The sequence below is a fragment of the Alligator mississippiensis genome, chromosome 5 (genome assembly GCF_030867095.1).
Source record: "Alligator mississippiensis isolate rAllMis1 chromosome 5, rAllMis1, whole genome shotgun sequence".
In the NCBI taxonomy this organism is placed as follows: Eukaryota; Metazoa; Chordata; order Crocodylia; family Alligatoridae; genus Alligator; species Alligator mississippiensis.
The window spans coordinates 149,118,134-149,134,527 of NC_081828.1; the positions used below are offsets into that span (position 1 = coordinate 149,118,134).

Sequence of the window (16,394 nt, forward strand, 5' to 3'; positions counted from 1 at the left end):
CTCCGCCCCACTTACCTTTGGGGGATCAGCTGTTGCTGCCCCCGCTGCTGTTTCCTCTGCTGCTGCTTCCTCCTCCGCCTCGGGTCAGTAAGTTAGTTAGTTAAGGGGGCACACATGCGTGCGGGACACACGTGTGCCTGGATCCTCTCCTCCCGCCACTGGTTCCCGAGTGATGGCAGTTCTTTCTCCCGAGATGCAGCACCTTGCACTTGTCCTTATTGAATTGCATCCTGTTGAAAACCAAACATGGAAAACCAAAGCCACTCTTGTCCAAGCCAAAATTCATACATTTATTAAAAAAAATAAAACCTCTCCACTGCAACATATTTTTCTTCATCCTAAACCAAAATAAATATAAAGATGAAAAAAAGACTAATATTCAAACAAAGTATATTTTGCCTGAGTAGAATAGGGGCTTTTCTTATTTTGGAGAACATATTATTTGACCACTGAAGTTCTGAGCCATTGAATATTTATTTCCTCTGGGGAATCCATATTTCTTTTACACAGGAAGTTTGGTGATACTTGTGAAAACAAAAAAAATACCCTTCTCCCACCTTACAAAAAAAAATCATTGGCATTTAATGCAGCCCTGTTACATCTATGTCAAGTTATTAGTGCCTCAGTTACTCCTTCATGACTACTTCCAATTGGATAATTCCACAAATACTGTGATCTAATAAGCATATGGTAAAATTAGAACTGATATGCTGACAGTCTTTCAGAGAGAGGGACATATTATCTTTATCTCCACACAGGGCAGAAAGAATCTGAAGGCTTCTGAGTAACATTATAAATAACACAAAATATTGGCAGTATCATTAGGGAATTTAAAAAATGAAACTGAAAAGCAGCATTTGCATGGATTATTTCTATATAAATTCACTCTGGAAATGTGGAAAGAAAAAGAAGTGAGAAAAAAACCATTCTCTCTCCAGAGCAGTTGATTTAATATTTGTTTGAAATGTACTTTCCCTTCATGCCCTTCTTTACTTGCCATTGTAAAGCAGAGAAATAATATATACATTGCTTTATTTTCTGTCTTCTACCTTAGAGTTTGTACTTTAGTGTTTTCAGCACCAGATTATGCAGGTACTATTTGTTTATTACTTAGAAAAAGATAACACAGTTCTTTAATCCATAAATATCAGACAGGTTCCTGATTTTTTTTTTGTGTGCTCTCTTTCAACAGCACCCAGCAAAGTGCAATTACTTTATTTATCCTTGAAAGACGGAGGAGTAAAATGACCTTTTTGTGATTTAAACCCATGGTTCCAAAGAGTCTAGTCATTTCAAACCTGAGAATTAAGCAGTTGCTCTGGAATGAACTTGAGAGAGATATTATCACAAACTCTTTCCTTTTTTTTTTTTTGTTGCTTGCACAGAACACATGCTACAAGCAAAAGTAGATAAGCTCTTTAAATTCCAACTGCGTCCTTCCATAACTGAATAGTACTATTGGTAACTTCTGTATGGACCATAACAGTGTTATCAGGAGCAGGAAACACTAACTGAATGCAATAGGTGCACACTTTTTTTCCTTTTCAATTATTGGATGGAAACTTACTTGGTGATATTGTTTCTAACACCTTAACTTAGCTAGAAATAAATTCCTTAGAAGGACATTCTTAGCCTCATTTCTAAAATTTCCTGTTAGTACTGAAAGACATAGCAACCAAAACTTCATGTTTAGAGTGTTGCTCAGAAGTTGTTAGATTCTTTCTACCCTTTGTGGAAATCAAGATAAATTTTATCTCATAGAGACTGTCAGCATATCTGACCTTCATATTATCATATGCTCATTAGACCTTTGTGTCTATGGGATTGTCCAGGTAGGAAAACAAATAATAGAAATATAATTGACATGCCCATTTGTTGATGGAAGAGTTGCTGTTGCTTTCAGTGGGCATTTACTCTGAATAAAGACTTAAGGATTTGGTTCTTGTTTTGTTAACTGTTGTTGGAAAAGTGAAATGTATCATATAAAAGTATAGTCTTATTCATTTTTACATGAATACCAGTGGTAGTTTGTTTATAAAACTTCTAAATCCAAGCCTCGTAATCCCATGATACTTTCTACTACGTATTATGAAGGGGAATAAGATAGAATTGAAAAGACCTCATCTGTCATTTGCCCTGCATGCAGGCTAAACCCTGCAGAGGATAAAATATAGGCAGTAGGATTACTCAGGTGTGTCATGGCTCTTAGTATTGATGTTAATTTTGTGTATGGTGGAGGCTTGGGGTTGGATGGCTGGCTGCTGACTTTGGATCTTTTGAGTAAGAAGAATATTTCTAGATTGCGTGACTAGGTGCAACTATCCATGCACACAAATGCACATCCTTTGTGTGCTTCTAAAAGTTTTACCTTGAGTAAAGAATCTGGCTCAAGCCAGATTTAGAAAGTTGGTGTTAAACCCCTAAAATTGAACCCAGCCCTTATTACTGCCATCCAATGACCTGGCAGAAGGGTTTTACACTATGTAAAACATGTATCAGTAAAATATATATGTCAGTAGAAAAGTTTGGTTGTCAGTAACTCTAAAAATATAAATTAATATGTCTTCTGTAGCCCCTTCTTCCTTGGTTACCAACTACCTGTAAATCTGTGAACAATCTGTTAAAAATAAGCCTGAAAACACTTGTCCATATAATGCATTAAATATTGTGTTGTCCATAATAACAGCAACAACAACAATGATGATGACAAAATTGTGAGCTTGATTGAATATCCCTCATTGGAATAAGGCTGGATGCAAGTGCTGATGGACAGACAAAACAGAGAAGTACTACCTTATGTCTGAGCAGTAGCACAGCTCGACACCCTGGAGCTCTCCACCAAGGCTTTGGGGCCCATGGGAGCCTCCATAGCAAATTTCCCCCTCACACAGCCATGTGCTGCTGCTGCATCCCAAAAGCTATCACCTGCCCATAACAGCTGCTTGCCTCAAAGATTGGCAGAGCCATGCAGCCCCAGGCAATCTGAGGCACCAGGTAGAATGGGGGTGTGTTATGCAAGGGTTGACAGTGTATGTCTCAACATACAACCACAAAACAGAAGGATTCTGAGTATGGTAAAAATAATTCTTAGATGTATATATTTTTGTACTTTATATTTCCTTGATACAATCCTTATGTTATGTAGGTTCAGTTGTAGTTATGTTCTACTATGGTTACTGTGTATTCCTTCTTTGCATACCCACTTTAGTATGTCTGTTTTAGTGTTAGTGGGGATTGGTCTTACTTCTGGTGGGGGGGGGGCGGTCACTTTGACTGACATAGGTGGTAAACCCCCTTCCCCCTAGATGGCAATGCTGGGTGAGCCTTCTTTTTCAACAGACCCAGCTAGGTGGTAGCTCCCCTGGGTTGGCTTGCTATAGAGACTGAGATTATTAACTACTTGAGTTTCACATAATATTTAATTAGCTAAAGTTTTCTTTGATGTTGTACATATATACCTTTTTCCCCAGTAATGAGCCCAATTTTAGTTGAACATGGTTTGTGACTCAGGAAACTTTGTTCATGTTACAACGCACAGTTACATTTGTTTTCCTAGGTTTATGGGAGGAGACTCCATCTACATTTAGAAAGTTGGTGTTAAATTTTTCAGTTTGAACCCAGTCCTTGTTACTGTTGTCCAAGGGCCTGTTAGAGTTACATTTACATTAAAAAAAACCATATCAGTAGAAAAGTTTGGTTGTTAGTAAGAAGTTTGCAGATTGTCAATGAATTTTTTTTTCTTAGGTTGGCAACACTGTTTCCTCCCACACATATATAATCTCTTTCTATGGGATTTTCTCCCAGTGGGCTATAAAAGTAAACAGATCATGTAGAAAAGTCTAAATGTTTGCAAAGTAACATTTCATAGGCTGTCTCTTTTTCATTGAAAACATATGTATGTGTAAATAAGAAATTTTTTACCCTCATTTCAACAAATAGTCTTGAATAGTAAATTTAGAGGAGTAACCAGTACACCTTTCTGAAAAATAGAGACTTCTGACACCGGTATTGAATGTGGGTATAAAACTAAAGATGATATTCATAGCTATATAGAGTTGTTTGAACAGAATGGAAAAATGGCTGCATAATTTGTCTAATAATGCATATACATTGTTTTGTACTGATGGGCTTTTGGTTAGTTACTGGAATTGCATAAAATTCTCGGCTGCTTTAAATTTAATGATTGAAAAAAAAAATGTCTTCCTGCCCTTTAAATGCACAGCTTTCAGAAGGGTTACAATAAATCTCTTAATCTCCCCTAGCATTTATTTTCCTCTAGATTGTTCACAGGCATTAATCCACAGGGCATTCTTGCCCAATCTGTATTTAAATCCAAGAATGAATATCTGAGCTTTGAGCTATCTGCTTTCATGCACTCCTAATGGGATCCACCACAAGAACTCCGGATGAATCAGGGGAAAAAAATCCAATCCCAGGTACGTTTGGCTTCCATTTCAGCTTTAGCTGAGTACAGTTCAACCTCTATTTGTCCTTGGTGATTACAGCATTAAAGAAAGCAACTGTGTGGAAAAAAAGCAAGTAGAATCCACAAAAAAGGTTTCCCCTGTCTTTCCAGAGAATGTGGACTCACATTAGGCCTCTAAAGCTTTCAAATGTATTGGGGTAACAGGCAAAACTGTGTAACATGGGGTACCCTGATTTGAAAATGCTGTCCAATGACATCACTGTTTTTCTATTCTTTGAGGCAGGATTTTTAGGTGAAATAAAAAGGCATAACTCTACCTGATTTGCATGCAGTAATTTACTGCAGAGTTTATATTAATTGATTAGTATGTGCAGACCTGGATGGCAAGCTGAGTTTTAATCTACACAAGCCATTTTTGTAATATCATTTTTCAGCTTTTACTTTTTGACTGTCAGGTAAGTGCAGAAGAAAATACAAAGCCTGAGTGTCCTACACAGTTTAAAGTCAACTATTGTTTGACCTTCTTTTTTTCCTAATCTATTTATGTAAGAAATTATTTAAATTTAGCCAACCTAAGTGCAATGAAAGATAAATGAAGGAGTATTTATAAAACAGTATCGAGGAAAGTTTTTAGTTATTTCTATGGTCCAAAAATATATATACATTGTAGTTTGGCTCTCTGTAACTTGTGCAGCTGGTACCATTAATGAACTCATTTACTTCTAAATTATTGATTAGTTGTGTTGACATTTTGTTAAACCCTGATGTTTACTAAAGTTCTGACCTTAGAATCTAATCCAAGAAACTGAACCAAGTGCTGAGGTGATCATGAGGATGTGATAATAATCTTTAGGCTACAGTCACCCTACAGTTGTTTCCAAGAGCCTGCTTCAGCAGGTGGCCTCTAGGGGCACAGACAGAAGTGCCAATTTTCACCTGATGTGGTCACAAAGTGGTCTATAGCTGTGACCAAACATGAGTTCATGGCTACAGACTACTTCAAAAATGGCCAAACAGGCAAAAATCTAAACCCTCCTTGCACAAGGGGTCAGATGAAATTGTTTTAAAACAGAATGTCTTCTGTAACTTGTGTCTGCCTGCTTGCCAGCCTCTGAGCTGTTTTCAAAATGGGATGGGTGAAAGGGAGCAGAGGGAGTTTGGCCTGGGTTTTTTTCAGCTCCTGCCAGAGGATGCGGTGGGTGAATTGGAGCTCCCTCCCCCATCTTGGGGCAGGGGAGCTCCAATTCACCCATGCCACCCTCCAGCACTAGCTGGGGACCCCCCAGAAGGAGCTCTCTCTGCTCTCTTTCCCCCTCCTATCTGGCAAATGTTTCAGCCTCGCAAGGAGAAAGGGCAGTTGCTAGAGGAAACTGACTGCAGTCAGCAGCTAGATTCCCATCATCCCTGGAATGAACAGTAAACTTCTGTTTGTTCCAGGAGATTGTTGTAACTCAGAACACTTCCTGCAAAGTATTTTCAGCTACAGTAGGGAGCTACACTTCTTTCTGTACCCTAAGAACCCCTTTTTCAGTGGGGATGATGGAAAGGCATATGCAGCAGAGGAACTTTCAAGCATTCATGACCCCTCTTCTGTATCCTTCTGTGCAGGTGACTTAAGCCCCTCTACAAGTTAAATGTATTGTGCAATTAACCAGTTAATTGCACATTTAATTTATATTGATTACATGTGTAAACTAACTATCACATCATAAAAATATCCATCCAGCTATAAAGTTAAAGCTACAAAAAGTTTACTAACTTTATGGCTAGTTTTTATCCAGCTTTAATTTGCACATGTAGCATAGCTATGCCCCCACAGCTGGGAGCCCCACTAGCAGACAGGGCTCCTAGCCCCAGGGGTGCACCATTCATTTTAGCATCTAGGATTCCCACAGCTGAGGGGACTCACAGCCATGACACCAGCCCATAGACTGCTGTGGCTGGGAGTCCCCTTAGCTGCGAAGACTCCCATCTACAGTAAGGGAGTCCCATCAGGTGTGGGCTTGTAGTAGTGGGAGCCAGTGCAAGGGGAGCCCAGGATCAAGAATACTGGGCTTCCCTTACACTGGTAATAAGCCATGGTAGGATGTGATGCTGGATCCCACAGTCATGCTATGCATGTGTGACATGACAGGAGGTACAATTGTATAGATCACGCATTCGACCAGAGGCAGGCAATTATTTCAGGTGGAGGGCTGCTTAATGAGTTTTGGTGAGTTGTTGAGGGCTACAAGGGTAGCCCTACCCCTTGACAGGTGCCTCGCCCCTTGGTCGCCATCTTGGGACTGGAAGCCCTGCCCCTAAGCCCTGACTTTTGCCACTGGAAGTCCCTCCCCTTGCCCCCCAAAAGCACTCCTTTTGGAAGGGGAGGGTTGCCATCTTGGAACTGGAAGAAAACCAAATTGTATACTAAAAGTCAAAAACCTACTATAACATATTTTGATTTTATTACAAAAAATATTTGTCATGATTTGTGTTTGTGTAGTGTGTATATAGAGGTGATCACGTAATAACAAAAAATAAAGTCTTACTCTTGTATATTGTGTGTGAGGTGTGGCTGGGTGGATGTCTGTGTATGGTGGGGTGTGTGGGCAGTATGTGGGGGAATATTAAGGGAGTGTGGCTGTATGGGGTGTAATAGGGTATGTTGGATAGTTGCGGGGGCAGAGTGTGGGTGTGTTGCATTTGTGGGAGGTGAAGAAGGGTGGAAAGGTATGGGAACCCCCTACACACTCCCTCCCGTGGCACACAGCCCTTGCCAGCGGCAGCAGCAGCAGCAGATGGGGGCACTCAGGGTGCTTATGTGCCACGCAGGTGCTGCCACCCAGCAGTGTGTGGCTCTGGCCAGTGTAGCAAAACCCCCAGTTTTTCTTTTATTTAAAAATACATTCCCTTCCCCAACCATTTCTGACTTTCTCTCTGCCCTCTCGATCCCTTATAAGTGTACGGGCCGGGAGCAGTCCGAGGCTTTCGGGGGCGCACGGCGGGCTGTGGCCAGCAGCCCTGGCACGTGGGTTGGGGAATGCAGGCCGGTGGACTAGAATTAGGCACAGACGCGTAGCGGTTGATTAAAGATTATTTTACTTACACCGTAGATGGTCGCGGTGCAGGCAGGAGAAAACTTCGCTTAAGTTGCAGTTACAAAACTCGTACGAACAAGACCCGTAGAAAAACTCGAGCCTCTTGAAATAACTCGGAAAGAGCTCTGGATACACACACGAAGTTTGCTAGGCTCCGTGGAACGAAAGCACGCAGGGAAGGGTTCGTCGAGGGATTAGGCGGCGACGGGGAGAGGTTAGAGGTTGATCAGGCCCCTATATTCTTCTTAAGGCACACGCTGGGTTTGTTAGGCTCCGCAGCGCTTGGAGTTCTTCACAAGATGTGAAATCCTCCTTCTCCTCCTCCAGATGGTTGTGGAGTCCTCCCTTGCGGGGTTCTCCTTGGAGTTCTCCAACTTGGGCGGAAACCGCTCAAGCCTCTTATACGGCTAGCAAGCCAATCGCTAGCCGCCACGTGGGAATAATTTAGAAACAGCCAATAGTGGGGAACAAATATGCATGCGGGTGGCAGGAACTCCTTTGCACCGGGGTTTTCTCTTTGCAACTGAGAATTGCACCGTGCAAAGAAAGCTCCTCGTGGCGGGAAATAATTCTGCAGTGCCGAAGCACACACAAAATCATACCCTTGGGTTATGCCAATACGAAGTTATAAGTAGTCATAGATAAACTAAGTTCTTGTATGCCATTATTGTGACAAGCCCTTTTTTATATTGTAATTAGTGTTCAGGTATTTTTGTATCGATTTTTACTGTTTTATATTGTATTCCTATTATGTTTATATTGGTTTTTATTGTTTTACATTGATATTGTATGATTTAGGCCTGTTCCTGTAAGTTAACCAAAGTAATGTCAACCCTCCATCTTGTAATGTTAAGTTTCCATCTTGTAATGTCAAGTCTCCATTTTGTGTCCCCCACCTGGGCATACCCTGTTGTAATTGTGTTGCAACTATGACTTATACCTACACCTCCTATGTAAATTGGTTCCTGGGTGAATGGGGATGAATGAGGGTGTTTGAGACATAATGGTAACAGGCCTAAAAATACCTCCTGCTCAATGACTGGACCATCAATTCAACAACTGGACTATCAGCTTAACGACTGGACCACCGCTTTGCATTGACTCTCCCTGAAACCACAGACCTACTCTGAGGAACCAATATTTGAAAGATAAAGACCTTCAGGAAACCAGCAACATAGAAACAAAGAACAGAATAGAAACAAGAAACTCCACCATTGTATCCCACTGGACAATGAGGACACCTGGAACTGCATGTCCTCATCTGAACAGCATTGGCCCTTGCCTGGCCATGTCCTACCCATTGGAGTCGCAGGTAGCCCACCCCTATAAAAGGGGTGGTTGAGTGTGACCTCCTTAAGATGTCCTCTCCATCTTCCCTCCAAGCAAGGGACCTGAGTTCTATTTCTATCCACCTTGACTCCAATTCCTCTACTAAGCCCTTTTCCTCCTGCTACCATTGTATGAGTGTGTGTGGGAACCAATAACTTCATAGTCTGTATATTGTGTTGCCTGTCTAATAAAACTGATATTTTTGGACCCCAAGATGGCCTTTGTCTTGCTGCAGGCTCCCCATTTAATCCCTGCTCTCTTTGCCCCCTCCTCTGACCCAACCTCATGTCTGATTCCCATCCCTTTGTCCTCTGTCCCTCTGCTCCCCATCCCAGCTCTCTGCTACCTTGGATCCCCGTCCCAAATCTCCTTCTGTGTCCCAGCTTCTCTGCCAGCTTCCTGTTCGAGTGGCTAACCACTGCTCCATCACCTTCACCTCTCCTGACCTCCCAGCTTCTCTGCTGGCTTTTTGCTCCCCCGGATCACCGCTGCTCTGTCACCTCCACCTCTTGACCTCCCAATTTTGCTCTGTCACCTCCACCTCCTGGCTTTCAACTTTCTTTCCTCAGCTGCTATCTGCCTCCACCTCCTGGCTCTCTACCCTGGCTTTCCCCACTGCCACTCTGGCTTCTGTGCCAGCTCTTCCCCCCCACCCCCAGCTTCCTACCTCCACCTCTGCTGCCTCGTCTTTCCCAGATCCATGGCCAGCTCTCCCTCACCTGTCTCCACCGCCTCCTCTGCCCGGAGCCCCAAGTGCCCCTTAGTCACCAAGCAACCCAATTACCCCTAAGTGCCCCCAGTGTTAACACACACAGCCACTGAAGTGCATGTTTGTCTACATATATATATGTGTGTGTGTGTGTGTGTGTGTGTGTGTGTGTGTGTGGACCCATAGTATCGTATGTGCAGTTTGTGTGTGCGTTTATAATTTTGTGTCACACCCTCTGCCTAACAGTGTGATATTGAGATCCTGAGCATTGATCTGATGCGTGTCAAGTCAACACAACCACTGCATGTGGTAGCAAGGAGCACAGCCAGGCTGGCCCACCTCTATCACATGGGGTTCCCCACAGTGCACATGTGGCTCCTGGCATTCACACGCCACCTGGGGGAAGCCATGCACAATGGAGTCTGCTGCCTTTGCTGCTACCTGCTGTGCAAGTCCCAGGACTCCACTAGGAAGCAGGGAGTGGGGCTCCTCTCCACTCCTGGTGGAGCCCCAGGACCTGCATGGCAGGGGGCAGTGAAGACAGCTAGCTCTATTGCACGGGGCTCCCCCTGGTGGCGTGCAGGGCTGGGAGCTGCACGTGGGCTGTGAGGTACCCCACATGATGGAGGCAGGCCAGTTTGGCTACCTTCCTTATAGATTCATAGATGCTAGGGTCGGAAGGGGCCTCAAAGGATCATCAAGTCTGACCCCCTGCCAGTGGCAGGAAAAAGTGCTGGGGTCATGTTATCCCAGCCAGGTGCTTGTCTAGTCTCCTCTTGAAGAGCCCCAAAGTAGGGGAGAGTACCATCTCCCTTGGAAGCCTGTTCCAGATTCTGGTGACTGTAACCATGAAGTTCTTTCTGATGTCCAACTTAAATCTACTCTCTATCAACTTGTGGCCCTTGTTTCTGGTTATTGCAAGGGGTGCTCTGGTGAACACAGCATCCCCTATTTCTATTTCCTGCTGTCCGTCCCCTCTCCCCCCATCTCATTGCCACTGTGTGATGCTGGCTGGAGCTATGTGCCATTGGGCAGCAGTGCCTGTGCAGGCCAGGAGCACCCTGAGCACCCCACCTGCTGCTGCTGCCACTGCCAGTGGGGTCTATGTATCATGGATAGTGTGTAGGGGGGTCCCCACCCTCCCTTATACCCTCCCATTCCCCCTCCCTCCCTTACACCCACACCCTGCCCAGCTGAGTTCCATGGTCCCTCTGGCCCCCAGGGTCTGGGCTCCACACTGTTTCCAGCTCAGCCCTAGCCTTCTGTGCTCCCACTCAGCTGCAACCCTCCATACCCCCACCCCTGTCACTTCCCTACCTGGTGCCTGGGAAGGGGTGCCAGGGAAACTAAGCAGGTCCCCTGGTGGCTGCAGCAGCAGACCCTCCAAGCAGGTTTGTGCTGGCTGGGCCAGGCCCTTCCATTCACAAGGGTGGGAGCAAGGTGCAGGGGTTGGGTAGGGCACAATAAGTTGGGCGCCCATGTGCTAGATGAAATTGCCTGGCAGGTCAGATCTGGTCCACAGGCTGTATTTTGCTTGCCCCTGAATATGAGTGCTTTGTTAATTCAACCATATTTTGTTAATCAAAACTATTTTGCAAACTAATTTCAAATGCCAATTTTGTCTAAGTTAAATAAATAAGTTTTCCTCAGTAATGGTAGTTCCTTATTGCCCATTCTTCAGGAATGCCTCCAGTACTGACGCAGTTTAGTTGGCAATATTTATATAGTAACTGATAGTTATGCAAAGTAACTGATAAGCACGAATCCTGGTTTTTTCAGATTAACCCCCCCCCCCCCCAATCGTTGGGCTAAAGTAACCCAAAATCCACATTTTTCCATGATCAAAATGAAATGCCACTAAAGTATAGATAGTGGCATTTCATTTTAATCACAGAAAAATGTGGATTCTGGGTTACTTTTTTAACTCAATTTTTTTTTTTAACTAAAATCAGCCCTCCAAAACTGTGATGTGTCTTAAGGAGAGAAACTGATTTTCTTTGCCAGAAATTCTCTGCATGGAGATGTAGAAGGCTATAGAAGACACTGTTACAGGATAGCTTCCAGGTTTTCTCTCCTTGCCATCAAGCAGGAGGTGGCACAATCCCCTTAATCCTTTCACAGCTGTTCTCTGATGGGTACCAATTTTTAGCAAGTTTCATCCTATAACAAGGGTATGGGGGATATGCAATAGTGTGGTGAGACTCCCCATGAGTCCTGGAGTTAAGCACAGCTAAGCATAGGTTAAGCACAGTGGCAAGCAGTGGCAGAGTTAAATGTTGTGACTCCTCGAGCCGTGCCAACAAATATTGCCACTAGTCCTCCTGATGCCAAATTTCTGGACCCATGGAAAACTCCGTGCTCTGGATCTGGAGTGTGGAGCTACGTTATCTGGTCTAGCAAGGCAGAAATTTGTCAGTGTGAGGAGTAATGTCTGTTAGCAGCAGCTGTCTTTGCTGAATTCCAGCTCCTGCAGACCTGCTCTATGCTTCACATCTGGCCTGTGAACTAGGGCTGGATGAGGAATTTGTAAGGTGGAATCTCCTTGCTCTCTGTTCCCGTATCATCATTAGGGTTGATGCAACACTCAATTTGTCCCCAGTCGAAGTCATGCACTGAGTATTTTACATAGTTTAGCTGAAGGTTTAAATTATGTAGTGATTCTTAGCATATTTATTTCACTTATATATGCTGACAAGTTAAAAGCTACAGCTCTAATACAACAGGTTCATTTAATAAAATACATAATTATATACTAAGAGAGTACAATACTAAACAGATTTTGATATTTGCTTAGAACTGTCTAGTCTTTTCCAGGTGAATCTATAGAGGTGAATAACATTAAGTCTGCAAACTAGGAGAGATCTCTAATTGTTCTGTGAACTAGACATTTGAAAGAACATGGATTAGCTGTATGTACTTCCTTAGCAAGTGTATTCAAAATTTATATGGAGGTGTACAGTATTTATGTAGTCAGGAAAGTGTTGCCAGAGATCACAAAATGTATATTTTTAGAACAAGGCTATGCTATTTTGGCTTGTGTGCAACATTACATACCTGCACTTCAGTTGCCTATCTGAATTTCAGTGTTTGATATAATAACAATATGTTTCTGGAAAACTATCACAACATTAGGTTTATTTAAAATTTAAATCTTCTAAACTTAACAATCTATATATGTGTGTATGTGTATAAGTCATCGTCTTTGTTCTGATTTGAAAACACTGGGTTGTCTGTTTACATGTTGTCTTGCAGAGAAAAACATATTTCTCAAGATTTCAAAATATTTTTGGCCATAAAAATCCCAAACTACATTTTTGACATGAAAGTTTGTTTGAAATAAGTGTTAGCTTGTCATTCAGAGAGGCTTATCCATAGGAAGAGCATGTTGTATTGTTTGCAATGGCATTCATTTTGTAGTCATGATACCTGATGAGAATGCAGCCTAGAGGTCTTGCCTCATAATGTCCAAATGAGCTGCACCCTCCATTTCCCTTCATTTATACAAATAGTTGCAGTTGTTGTAGTTTCTTGTTTGGTAAGTGGTAGACTAAATGAAACCAGAAATGGGATATGTAGACTCATCTGACTGAGAAGTTAAAACCTATTTGAGAACCTCACTTTTTTAGTCTTTTTATGGAAAGTTCAGATTAGAAAGTGTCTATACTTTTACTTATGGATTTAAGTTATTATTTGGCAGTTGAGCTTGATTCATTTTTCCAAATTAAATAGACATATCTAAAAAAAAAAATGCTTAGAACTACTGGGCCTGTCAATAGTATGTGACTGTCTTGATATTTCTAATGTTTCCATCACTAGAATCTGTCCATATGCAATCTTATACATAATGAGCAGTTAACTTGTGAAATTCATTGCCACAGGAGATGGTGGAGGCAGATAATAGCAATGTTTAATAAAGGGACTGAATAAAGACATGGATGATAGTTCTGTTAATGGCTATTAAACACAACAGTTGGAGATGTTTCCTTTGACATCTCTAAACAAATAAGTGGCGGATGCCAGGAAGGATATTGAATAGGGGATAGCTCACTCTAGATATATCCAGTTCAGTACTCTCCTTGTATAGAATCCACTTCTGTCAGTGTTGGAGACAAACTACTAGGGTAGACAGACCATTGGTCTAACTCAGTATGACACTTCTGTTCTTATACATATCATGAGCTTGTCTGCTTAATTGTTTACGTATAAATAAATAAATGAGTTATGTTCACTTTGCCCATTCCTGTAAAATCTCCACAGTAATAGGTACTACAGATACCTGTAAAACATTGTCACACTGACATTTGTTTTCTAAGCAAGATTATTCTAACAGCCCAATGAGGATATCTGAGCCTCTTCTAATAATAATGGGAAAAGTTAGTGCCAAATAAAATGCTTTTCTACCACAGGCAGGTAAGTATTACTTCCCCTATATAGCAAATAGAAGGTTGGACTAGGAGGCATAAAGAGGTTAAACTACTTACCTGAGGTCATGCAGCGAGTCAGAGGGGGCCAGTACTAGAATACAAATCTCCCGATTCTCCCTTCTGACTTGTGTAACTACAATCTAGTTGTTTTTTCTTATCTTTATTTATTAGTGTCCTTCTCAAGAGGGTTAGTCTCTTAAACAGTGCTGAAATAGTTGTAGGAATGCAGTAACTGTTAATAGCACTGGTGATAGAAAAAACTGATTACAGTATACTGTCATTGCAATGAGCATTTGGAACAACTTATTTCACTGTTAATGTTACCAAGATTAATTGAGCAAATACTATTGTAATTTGGCTGATTGGATTAGCTAAATTAGCAACTCCACAAGGAAAATTTACCTTTTTCTTATTTCAGTCCTATATTGGTATATAGGCTTTAATCTGTAAGTTATCCGTATACCATTTTTGGTATATCCCAGTCAGGATAAAATATAAATGCATATATTCCACATTCTTTTTATCAAATAAAAGAAACCTCAACCATTCTAGGTTATAGGATTTTTTACTTATAGTAAAAGTTAACTCCATCAATAGAAGGTAATGCTGGCTTCTATAGTTTTGTTCTAAACCTTATGAATTTTTAGGGACCCCAGATCCTGTTGCATCTCTAAAATACTTAGGTAGTATTTAGGCATCAAGCATCATCCTATTCCAAGCGGCACAGCAGCCACATTTTGAATCTCCATTTTTGCCTGAAAAAAATCCCTAGGTGTAACTAGACTTCAGATACTGAGCATCTTAGACAGCCACTTACATTTCTGATTCCACTTACACTCTATTATGACCCAGTTCCATCTGGACATGGCTTGATGGCATCTCTCCTATTTTTCTGTGAAGTGAAGTTGCTGTCTGTGAATTTTGCATTAGTCATTGACTAAAATGCATAAACTGCATTGGAAATTAATCTGAATCTAGGACTCTATCCCTCCACAAAAGAGTACCTGTGAGGGTTCAGCCAGGATATAGGCAGCTGGGCCTGTGGAGAGGCGAGGTGGGGTGGAGGGCAGAGCTTACCAGAGCTGAGAAGGGAGATCCAAGAGACATAGTCTGAGATACAAGCTGAGGTCATGAACCAGGGGTTGGAGAACTGGTGCCAAATTCCAGGGAAGATCCAAGATCACAGTTAAAAAAGCCAAGCCAAGATGCCAGGAAAACCAGAGAGAGCAGTACCAGCACTGAGTTTCAGGAGAGATCCAAGATCAGGATGAGGAAAAGCCAAAGCTGGGTCAGAAGAACCAGGGAGAGGTGTAAACATAGGGCTTGCTAGAACAGACTGATGCTATGGGAAGGCATACCTGTAGCCTGAGGCTGCAGGTGTGTTTAGAACAGATGGGTGGCATTTTCAGAAGCTAGTCTGCTTGCAGAGCACTGGGTCAGCCATATTAGCCAGGGATTGAGGCAGGTGTGGTAACTCATGTGCCTGACTGTCAGGTCTCCTTGATCAGTCCCTGACAGTACCCACCTTATTAGGCCATAGGCTCCCACTCCCTTTTGTTTGCTCTGTTTCTGCCCCTATAACTTATACTCCTGGTTGCTCACTGGAAAGGAGGACAGGAAGATGCCTTCATTTTTGCCTTGTCCATTGACTGGTGTTTGTTGGTCTTTGGGGCACTTCCCTGGGAAATGGGAGATCTATATTTAAACCTCTTGGCTGGGGACAGAATTTATACACAAACCAGTTTAAATAATCAGAAACTAGTTCAAACCTGTAACAGAACAGATGCTCAGTACAAATAAACCAGTTTCAAAATGGCTGAAACTTGTTTAAGATAAACCTGGTTGAATGTAGTATCAGACTTGACTGATTTGGGTCAAACCAGTTTATGAAACTTTTGTTCCAGACCCTTCCTGGTTCAAGGTAAATCACAGTCCCCCAGCATCCCAGCGTGCTTTTCAGCCCTAGGCTGGGCTGTGCTGTGCTGTGCTGTCTGCCCTAGCAGAGAAGGGTTGGGGGGGAGGCAGGGACTGCCCCCTCCCAGGAAAACCCGGGCTGGGGCCAGGGAGGGGGTTAACCCCCTTTCCCCAAGTTAATGCTCCCCCCCCCCACCTTTCTCTAAGTACAGAGCTTCCCTGCCCTGTTAAACTTACTGAAAAGTATAGCAGGCTGCGACTGTGGACTACAAATCCCAGAGGCACTTGGAAGCTGGAAGAGGAAATGATAAGCAACCCTGCAGAGTCCTTCTTGTGTGATGCTGGACTGCAAATCCCAGAGTCTTCAGGGGCAACAGGAAGAGGAAATGCTAGGGAGCCATGCTCTCTTACCTTCTGGCCTGAGCCACTGCAGCCATGTGACTGCGTTTCCTGAGTCAAAGGTAAATGTGTGTTCAGTTGTTTCTCAATTTAATTTTTGCATTTTTGATTAA

The 16,394-nt window shown here is 42.6% G+C and overlaps 1 protein-coding gene and 1 long non-coding RNA gene across 12 annotated transcripts in view; both read left to right on the forward strand.

Moving 5' to 3' along the window:
• ZNF385D (zinc finger protein 385D) overlaps positions 1–16,394 on the forward strand; it is a 752,238-nt gene that overhangs the window by 175,249 nt on the left and 560,595 nt on the right. The gene's annotated exons all lie outside the window — the stretch shown is intronic.
• On the forward strand, positions 683–9,048 carry LOC132250904 (uncharacterized). The gene is made up of 2 exons (XR_009462593.1): positions 683–4,436; positions 7,522–9,048. It is a non-coding gene; the product is annotated as an uncharacterized LOC132250904 (long non-coding RNA).